The following is an 8,052-nucleotide window of genomic DNA, read 5'->3' as shown; positions in this document are numbered from 1 at the left end:
AGGTGCCGTCCAAAGCCCGCAGCTCCACCATGACACCTGACAGCTGGGCAGGCAGCCCCCCTCAAGCCCGGGGTAGATGGATCAGTAATCAGATTGGGGGGTTCCGTAGCTCTGGTCAGTTTCAGGGAGGTGGGTGGGGGTCTGTGACTCAGGTACTTCGGGAGTACTTCCCCTAGTGACACCTTCCCAGGAGGAGTGACAGACCGACCCTTGACCAGCGCACCACACACAGACTCTCCCTCAATTCAAAAGCGAAGGACGCTCGGGCCCCCCTGCTGCTGACCACACCCCCATTTTATTCCCCCTACCTCACTCTGCTGTCGGGCAGAAATGGCAGGGGCGGGACCCGGAGCCGGTTTTAAGGAGGGGCGCTGTGACGTTACACAAGGGGGCTGCGACACGCCAGAATGGGGGACCCACCTAGTGATCACAACGGGGGCTGGGAATACCGCAAAACTATCTGTCCCTGTCCTTTCAATAACAATAATATATCCAAAAGTATTCACTTTCCGCACTAGAATAAAAAAGAATTTTAATTTTGGGCACGACTTCACAAGAAACAATTTACAAACAGTTCTACAAAAAGTTCTATTCTTCTTTGTGAAAAAAAAAATTCACACTGCAAAAAACAAAACCAAAAACCAAAAACCAAAATAAAACAAAAGCCCTCACATTGCCTTTTTACAGAGCTGTACAGATAACAGTTACCACAGTGAGGGTGCTTGTCTTCCAGGCATTTGTGGCTGGGGGGGGTCTCTGGGCTGCCCCTGCCCTGCTGCTGGCCTGGTGACCCAGCTGGCCATCCACACCAGGAAGCTTGTCATGGGCAGCTTCAGGAGGGCACCTCTGGAGGACCAGGGGTGCCCTCAGCCCTGCCAGGAAGGCCTCTGCCCTCTCTTGACCTAGAGTTATGGACAGCAAAGGAGAGATGGGAACCCTCGGGCATGCCAGAGGATGTTTTTCAAATGCCCAAATCAAAATCCAAAGAATTTCAAAGGAAAGCAATTATGTTGAAATCAACATGCAGTTTTTTTTTTCCATCCAAGTCGATAGACCTGCCTGAAATCTGTCCCCAGCCCTTGGACCCCAGCTTAGGAGCCCTCACCTGCGGGAATCCCCACCAAGGCAGGGAAGGAAGGGACGGCTTATCCCTTAGGGAATGACTTCAAATGGGCTCAGGAAGACCAGGGAGGGTTTCAGGGATGGACAGATGCTGTGTGAGCTGCCAGAGTACTAGGCTGTCTGGGAGTACATTCACCTTTAGTAATGAAGGCAGTGATCACCAACATTCCTGTAGTATTTCGAGGCTGGCAAAATACTTCACATACATTATCTCCTCTGGTCCTAACAAAAACCTTTGGGAGGACTATTATCTCCTTTACAGATGAAGAAACTGAGTCTCAGAAAGGCTCAGGAAGAAAGTGATTTGCCCAGGGCCACGCTGCTGCCTTCAGAGGGCAGCCGTGAATACTGCAGACATCCTATATCTGTGTGCAGTTTGACCAAAGCCCCAGAGCCTCTGTGATGTGCTCACAGCTTTCTATGGGAAACATCTGGATGGTTTGTTTATTTGGACTCAAACATCCAGATATTTGGAAGTAAAAGCCAAGGCCCATCCCAGAGAATTCTCCAGGGTCACCCCAGGTTCATCTCCTGGGGGGTCTTGGCTGTGGGCAGCCTGCTCCTTCCCTGTCTTCCAGTGAGACAGATGGCCATTCTCAAGGTCTTGGGTTCAAGGGCCGCTTTGATGCCTATCTAAGCTTTTCCATTTGCCTTCTGGCTGCTTGGCATCATGGTGTAGACATACCCTTTGGCTGCCATTGGAGGCAGTGTTGCAATTGGCCAACAAGGTCTCCTCTCCCATTCCGAGTGTCTGCCACAGCCTAGGCATGGCACAAATGTCCTGGGACAGATACCAAATATCATTGGGGACAAAAAGGTGCCCTTCCCAGGCATCTGGGAAGGCAGCACCTCCCCTCAGCCGAGCCCTTGCCATCCACAGTCTCCAGGACTGTGGAGAAAGGAAAAAGGAACTATCACCAACACCTTGGGTCCAGCCACATGCCTCTCCTCCCCTGGTCCTGCCCTCCCTCTAGCTTCCAAGTGCCTGCAGTTCCTTTCAGAGCATGGGGGCAGGAGGGAGGGAAGGGGGGGCTTCTAGGAAGAGCTTCCCCTGGGGATCGAGGCTAGCTGTAGGCCTCTGGGTCAAAGGCTGGAGCTGAATCTGCTATCCCAGCCACCTCCCCCTACTTCCAGAGCCCATGTGCCCCCCTGGGGCATTTGCAAGTTCAGGTTGCAAAGCTCTCATCCTAGAAGTCTTCAACGCTTCAGCCAGAGGCTCACTGAGGCATCTGTGCTTAAGCACAGGCTGACCTGGATGGACTTGGGAAGGCCTGCCACGTTCAAATCACTGGACCAACAAGAGAAATCTTTGAGTATGAATGTGTTGGCCTTTCCTACTTCCTTCAGGCCTCATAAGCTGCCTCATGCATTTCAAGCCAACCCTCACTGAGTATATACTATGTGAAAGGCCTTGGGCTCTGGGCCCAACAAAGGGCTGCCCTCATGGAGTTTAAAGTCCGAGGGGAGACCTGCACGAATTCGTTCACCTGTCAGTATAATAAAAGTGGAATGTAATAGGGAGAAAGGAGAGATCCAAAGTTTTGTCCACCCAGAAACCACGTCTTGTAGAGTTGGGGGTGAGAGGCGCTCACTGGCTCAGGGTTAATTTGGAGAAAAAACCATTTCTCTTAGATCTCCTGAACCTTTCAGTGTCCTGTGGCCCCCAGGGAATGTATCATTTTCTGGACTTTAAGAGTACAGAGCAATCTCTGATTCAGGACACCCCAGCCCAGCACCTAGAAACAGAGAAGCGTCTTTAGGGAGATGACTGGGTAGGCCCAGCCCTGTCAAATGGGTCTTCCAATGGGGCTGCAGGCTGTTCCTTGAGGCAGCAGGGCAGACACCAGCTCCATACGCCTTTGGGGACACCTTTCTGCTGACACCCCCTTTCTTTCCTTCCAGATGACCACTCCAGGGTGATTCTCAGCCAAGTGGATGGAATTCCTGCTCAGACTACATCAATGCTTCGTACATAGACGTAAGCCAAGGGTTTTCTCCTCAACCAATGCTACTAAAATACCTGTTTTTAGGTAAATCATGACTGGCAGTGTGCCTTACTGGGTAGAGACTTAGCCTCAGAGTCAGGAAGACACCTGGGTTCAAATGGTTACTCACGGGTCAAATCATTTAGTCTCTCAGGGGCCCCAAGCAGGTCTCTGGGATAATAATAAACAGCAGAGATGATTGGGGCCTGCTCTGGGAGAGGGGATTGTTTTCACCTGGGAGCTCTGTAGGACTAATGAAATCACCAGGCGGGGCCAATCTTAAGCCCTTCCTGACTGTCACTGAAACCACTGCAGGAAATCACGAATACCATCTTCCTTCTGCAGGGTTACAAAGAGAAGAATAAGTTCATCACTGCTCAAGGTAAAGTGTTTTACCCAGCTCATTTCTGCCCCTTTGCTTCCTTCTCATTTGTGTGGGAGATGACTGAAGGCAGCAGCAGGGTTTTGTTAACCTGCAGGGAAACTCTGTCCTCCATGGCAGCCTGGGCCACCCTCTGCACAGGTGGGTTCAGCATGTGTAGCCAGCACCCCTTCCTTGGCTAGGACCCTTTCTCCCTGACCTTACTCCCAGATAACCAAGGCTCTGTCAGAGCCAAGGCTCTGTCCTTTCCCAGGGTCCATTTGTCCAACTAACCAGCAGAGTGCTTCAGTCAACGAATGGGCTGAAATCCGTGAACACAGTGCCCACCATATACTCATGGCTTAATAAATGCTAGTACCCCGCCTAACTTGACATGTTAGGTCCGCGTTGTCCAGCTTGGCAGAAGAGAGCTCTCTCCCTCTGCTCCTCAGATCTGGTGGTGAGCACACAACTGGTGGACGGCCTCAGGCTGCCTGGGGGCCAGGTCCTGCAGCTGGCTATTTGAGTGTGGCCCTCTCTCTCATCTGCAGGCCCCACACAGGAGACAGTCAATGACTTCTAGAGAATGGTCTAGGAGCAGAAGTCAGCGACCATTGTCATGATTTCATAGCTGGAAGTAATATCACTGATGAGGGTATTAATATTGAGGGTAATGTTAGAATCGTGCCAGGCCCCCAGTAGGCGGGCATGTATCTTGTCTCATGAGACATCAGGATCTGAAGCATCATAGGGTAGCAGAGTAATGCAAATATATGAATATCTGTAATCACATTGCAAAAGCAACCTTGTTTTCAAGGTTTCTAACTCACCTCCTAAATACAATACTGATTGCTCTAGCAGATCAACCTTATACGTAATATCTCTATCAATAACTTCTTGTGCTTTAAAAGTGCTAAACTTATATTTTTTGCTAAGTCATTTACTAAGTGTGCAGTTTAAACTTCAGATTGTAGCACAATAGATGAAACAGTAGTGGATACAATAAGAGAAGCAACAGTGATTAAACCAGTAATAATGAGGCTAATAAATCATTCTGATTGACTTAGGGAGGAAGTAATAATCTGAAGAGCATGTTCACCAGATTTCTGGAACTATGCATGTGAGATGTTAGTAGGGAAAATAGCAAATGATGGTTATTCTAACAAAAGTACAATATGGTCATTATTATCAATACATTGTTTGAGAGTACAACGGACACAAATAACATTCTATTCAAAAGTAGTATTAGATTGAGTAAGATTTACATATCCATTAGACGAACTGGTATTAAAAGATGATACAACAAGAAAAAGACAAGGTTCAGTATTGTTGCTAAATTTTGAAAAACATATAGGTGTCCTGGATGCTAGAGATCTGAGGGTAATTGTAAAGTTAGTTCTGTCCTGGAGGAAGGGGTATTCTTGGCCTCCGAATATACAGGTGTTATTAGTATACATAGTTCCCAATTTGTCCATATATGTGAGGGGTCACAACCAGGGTGGAAAAGGAAAATAAGTCCAGCGCTGAGCACTCTGTACATTACACACTTGAGCAGAAAGTAAAGCTACCACTGCTAAAAGTACAAGTTCAGGATACTTCCATCGCTCAATGAGAGGGAGCTTTCACTTGACCCCATGTGGGAAGGTGACTCAGCACTGCAGATCGACTCCTTCTTCTCTTTCCCCGAATCCTCATACCCTGCATTTGAGCTGTGAGTTGTGGTCCAGACAGGGTTATCAAAGTTTTCTGAAAAAACACAAGCATACCCTCATCCCCACGTTAGTAATGCATCCAGGCCTCTGGATGTTTATTTTTCTCAAGACGTTTTTCGGCTGGAATGTACCCATCTTTGTTAATATTTAAAAAATTAAGGGTATATAATGCAATAGCCAATAGCCCAGGTACCCCCTTTTGTGTTTGAGAAGAATAGTTTTAATATCTTTGTTTTTGATTATATAGAATGCCTGTGATCAGAGAAATGTCATAAAAAGCATAAAAGGAAGAAAATGCTTTGGTAACATAAGCAGGAGCATTATCTGTTTTAATTTGTTAAGGTATACCCATAACTGCGAAGGCTTGTAAAATATGATTGATTACATGTTGAATTGCTTCACTTGTTTGTAAAGTGGTAAAAGTGAAAGAAGAAAAGGTATCGATTATAACATGAACATAAGAAAGCTTTTCAAAAGAAGGCATATAAGTTACCTTCATTTGCTAAATATGTTTGGGAGAAAAGCCTCTGGGGTTAATAGCAAAAGAAGGAAGGTTAATAAAAGTGATACATTTGGAACAGGCTTTTAAAAAAAATTCTTTATACTATGTTTCTAATACTGTAGGGGTGAATTTATTAAAAAATAGGCACAAAATGTTATCCTCTCTACAATTAAGGTTGTTGCATTGGTAGAATATAGTTAAGAAAAGGCCTAATAAAAGCTTAATAAAAAGTTAAGTGGCAGCATTTTGGTGAAACTGGGAATGAGAATTAATAGCTTGTTGTATGGTAGTGTTAGATAGAGGGGCAGCTAGATGGTGCAGTGGATAAAAGCTCCAGCCTTGGAGTCAGGAGGATCTGAATTCAAATCCGGCCTCACACACTTGACACTTACTAGCTGTGTGACCCTGATTGCCTCACCAGAAAAACAACAACAAAAAAGTGTTGGATAGAATTGTAGTTAAGAATCAATAATGGCATTACTTTAGTAAGAGGTCTGGGCAAATTAGAATGTGCTTGTATGTGAGTAATATAAAGAGAATTGGTATGAGACTGAATAAGAGTTTGTAATTGTTGAAAAAGAGAATAGAAATCAGGGGACAATATGTGGCTTAATTTTGCTGTCTGTATATGTTGACAAACATTCATAGAATATTTACAGTCTGACATTACATTAAGAGGTTCCGAAAAATTTTTGAAAAAGGAGAATCAAAGCAAAAAGTTCTGTCTTCTGGGCAGAGGAAAAGCAAGTTTGAATTACTTTTTGTGCTGGTGTTGAGAAATATAATAACCAGCTTTTCCACTACTTGAGCTGTCAGTAAAAGCAGTGAGCACTTGGGGTATCGGGGTGTATTGTATGACGTTTGGGAAAATTTAAAAATAATTAGTGAAAAAAGATAATATATTAAGTGAAGGAAGATGATTATCAAGTTTACTTATAGACAGAGAGAGAGCAACTTGGCAATCTTCAGAGGAGGCTACTAGGGAATCAAGCTGTTGTTTATTGTAAGGCTGGCTGAATAACGGGAAGAAAATGTCCTGACAATCGTAAATATCTTTTTGACAGCCATTGAACTAATGATGCTACTATGGTAGTATAGGAAGTAAGTGAACTAGGGAATTGGTGAGGGAAATAAATCCACTCAATTACACTAGCAGTTTGAAATAAGAACCTAATAGGAGAGACAGGTGTGATTAATATAGGCGTTGATACTTTTCAAAGTGAGGATTCATACAGATTGATTGGGCCTTCAGCTATCTTTTATTCTCCTACTTTAAATTCCTCTTTTGTCTAAGGTGTAAATATTCTTGGTGAGGGTGGTAAAAAGATTAAATAATTGATTAGTGGTGATCTGCAAGGCAGGCTGAAGCTAATTAATACCTTTAAGAAGTTTTTGAAAATCATTAAGAGTTTTTAAGGAATCTTGCCTAATTTGTAATTTTTTTTGGTCTAATTGGAGACTGTGAAACAATGTGCCAATAGGATGATTTCTTTTGTACCTTTTCAGGGGGAGTTATAAGTCTATGAGACTGAAGGACTTGTTAAAGCTCAGGCATTAATAAGGAAAGTTCAGTAGAAGTAGAACAACTGTGAAGTATATCATCCATATAATGAATTATTTTTGTGTGGGAATAGCTCTGTCTAATAAGTTTGATAGTGTTATGAACAAAATTCTGGCACATGGTGGGAAATATTCCTTCTTAAAGGAACACAATAGGGAAACTTCAGATACTGATTTAATGGAGACAACTATACCCAAATTCAAACTCAAAACAAAATTAGTCATAGTCCTAAGAGTCTTTTACCTCAAACAGCAAGTTTCACTAATCACAGCTTAAAGCCAGCTACAGTTAATTTTATTCTCATGGAGTTGCAATAAGCAATAAAGATTTAGTAGGATTCACATACATAAGAGATTTCACTTAACATCCTTTTTTCTCAAATTTAAACTTGTCCTGGTGTAAAAGCCAATTATTAGAAATCATTTCCATCTACTGTATGTAAAGTTGCAACTTCTCAGTAAGCCAAATTACTTGTTTAGGAACTCTATAACACAAACAAGTTCTTTTCTCAGGGCAGATGACCTTGCCCACACAGATGGGTTTCCAGGAACCTTCCCAAGTTTACAAAGTAAAGGGAATTAATTGCCTTGTGCTCTTCCTTTTCACTCATAAGTAATTAATTAACAATTCTAGGTTTTAACATTAAAACAGCAACTCCAAATAACTTAATTAACAATCTGCTAATTTTCATAAGTGATAGTCAAATTGTTTTAGCTATAAGCTGTTCTTTAATTACAGGTAAAGATGGAAATACCTGATTTTCTAATTGACAGTTATAAAACATTATGAGACAAGATTAGCAGGGCTTG

Source organism: Phascolarctos cinereus, unplaced genomic scaffold (genome assembly GCF_003287225.1).
Source record: "Phascolarctos cinereus isolate Bilbo 61053 unplaced genomic scaffold, phaCin_HiC Scaffold_5;HRSCAF=322, whole genome shotgun sequence".
Taxonomy (NCBI): domain Eukaryota; kingdom Metazoa; phylum Chordata; class Mammalia; order Diprotodontia; family Phascolarctidae; genus Phascolarctos; species Phascolarctos cinereus.
Note: the sequence above shows the minus strand (reverse complement) of the source record.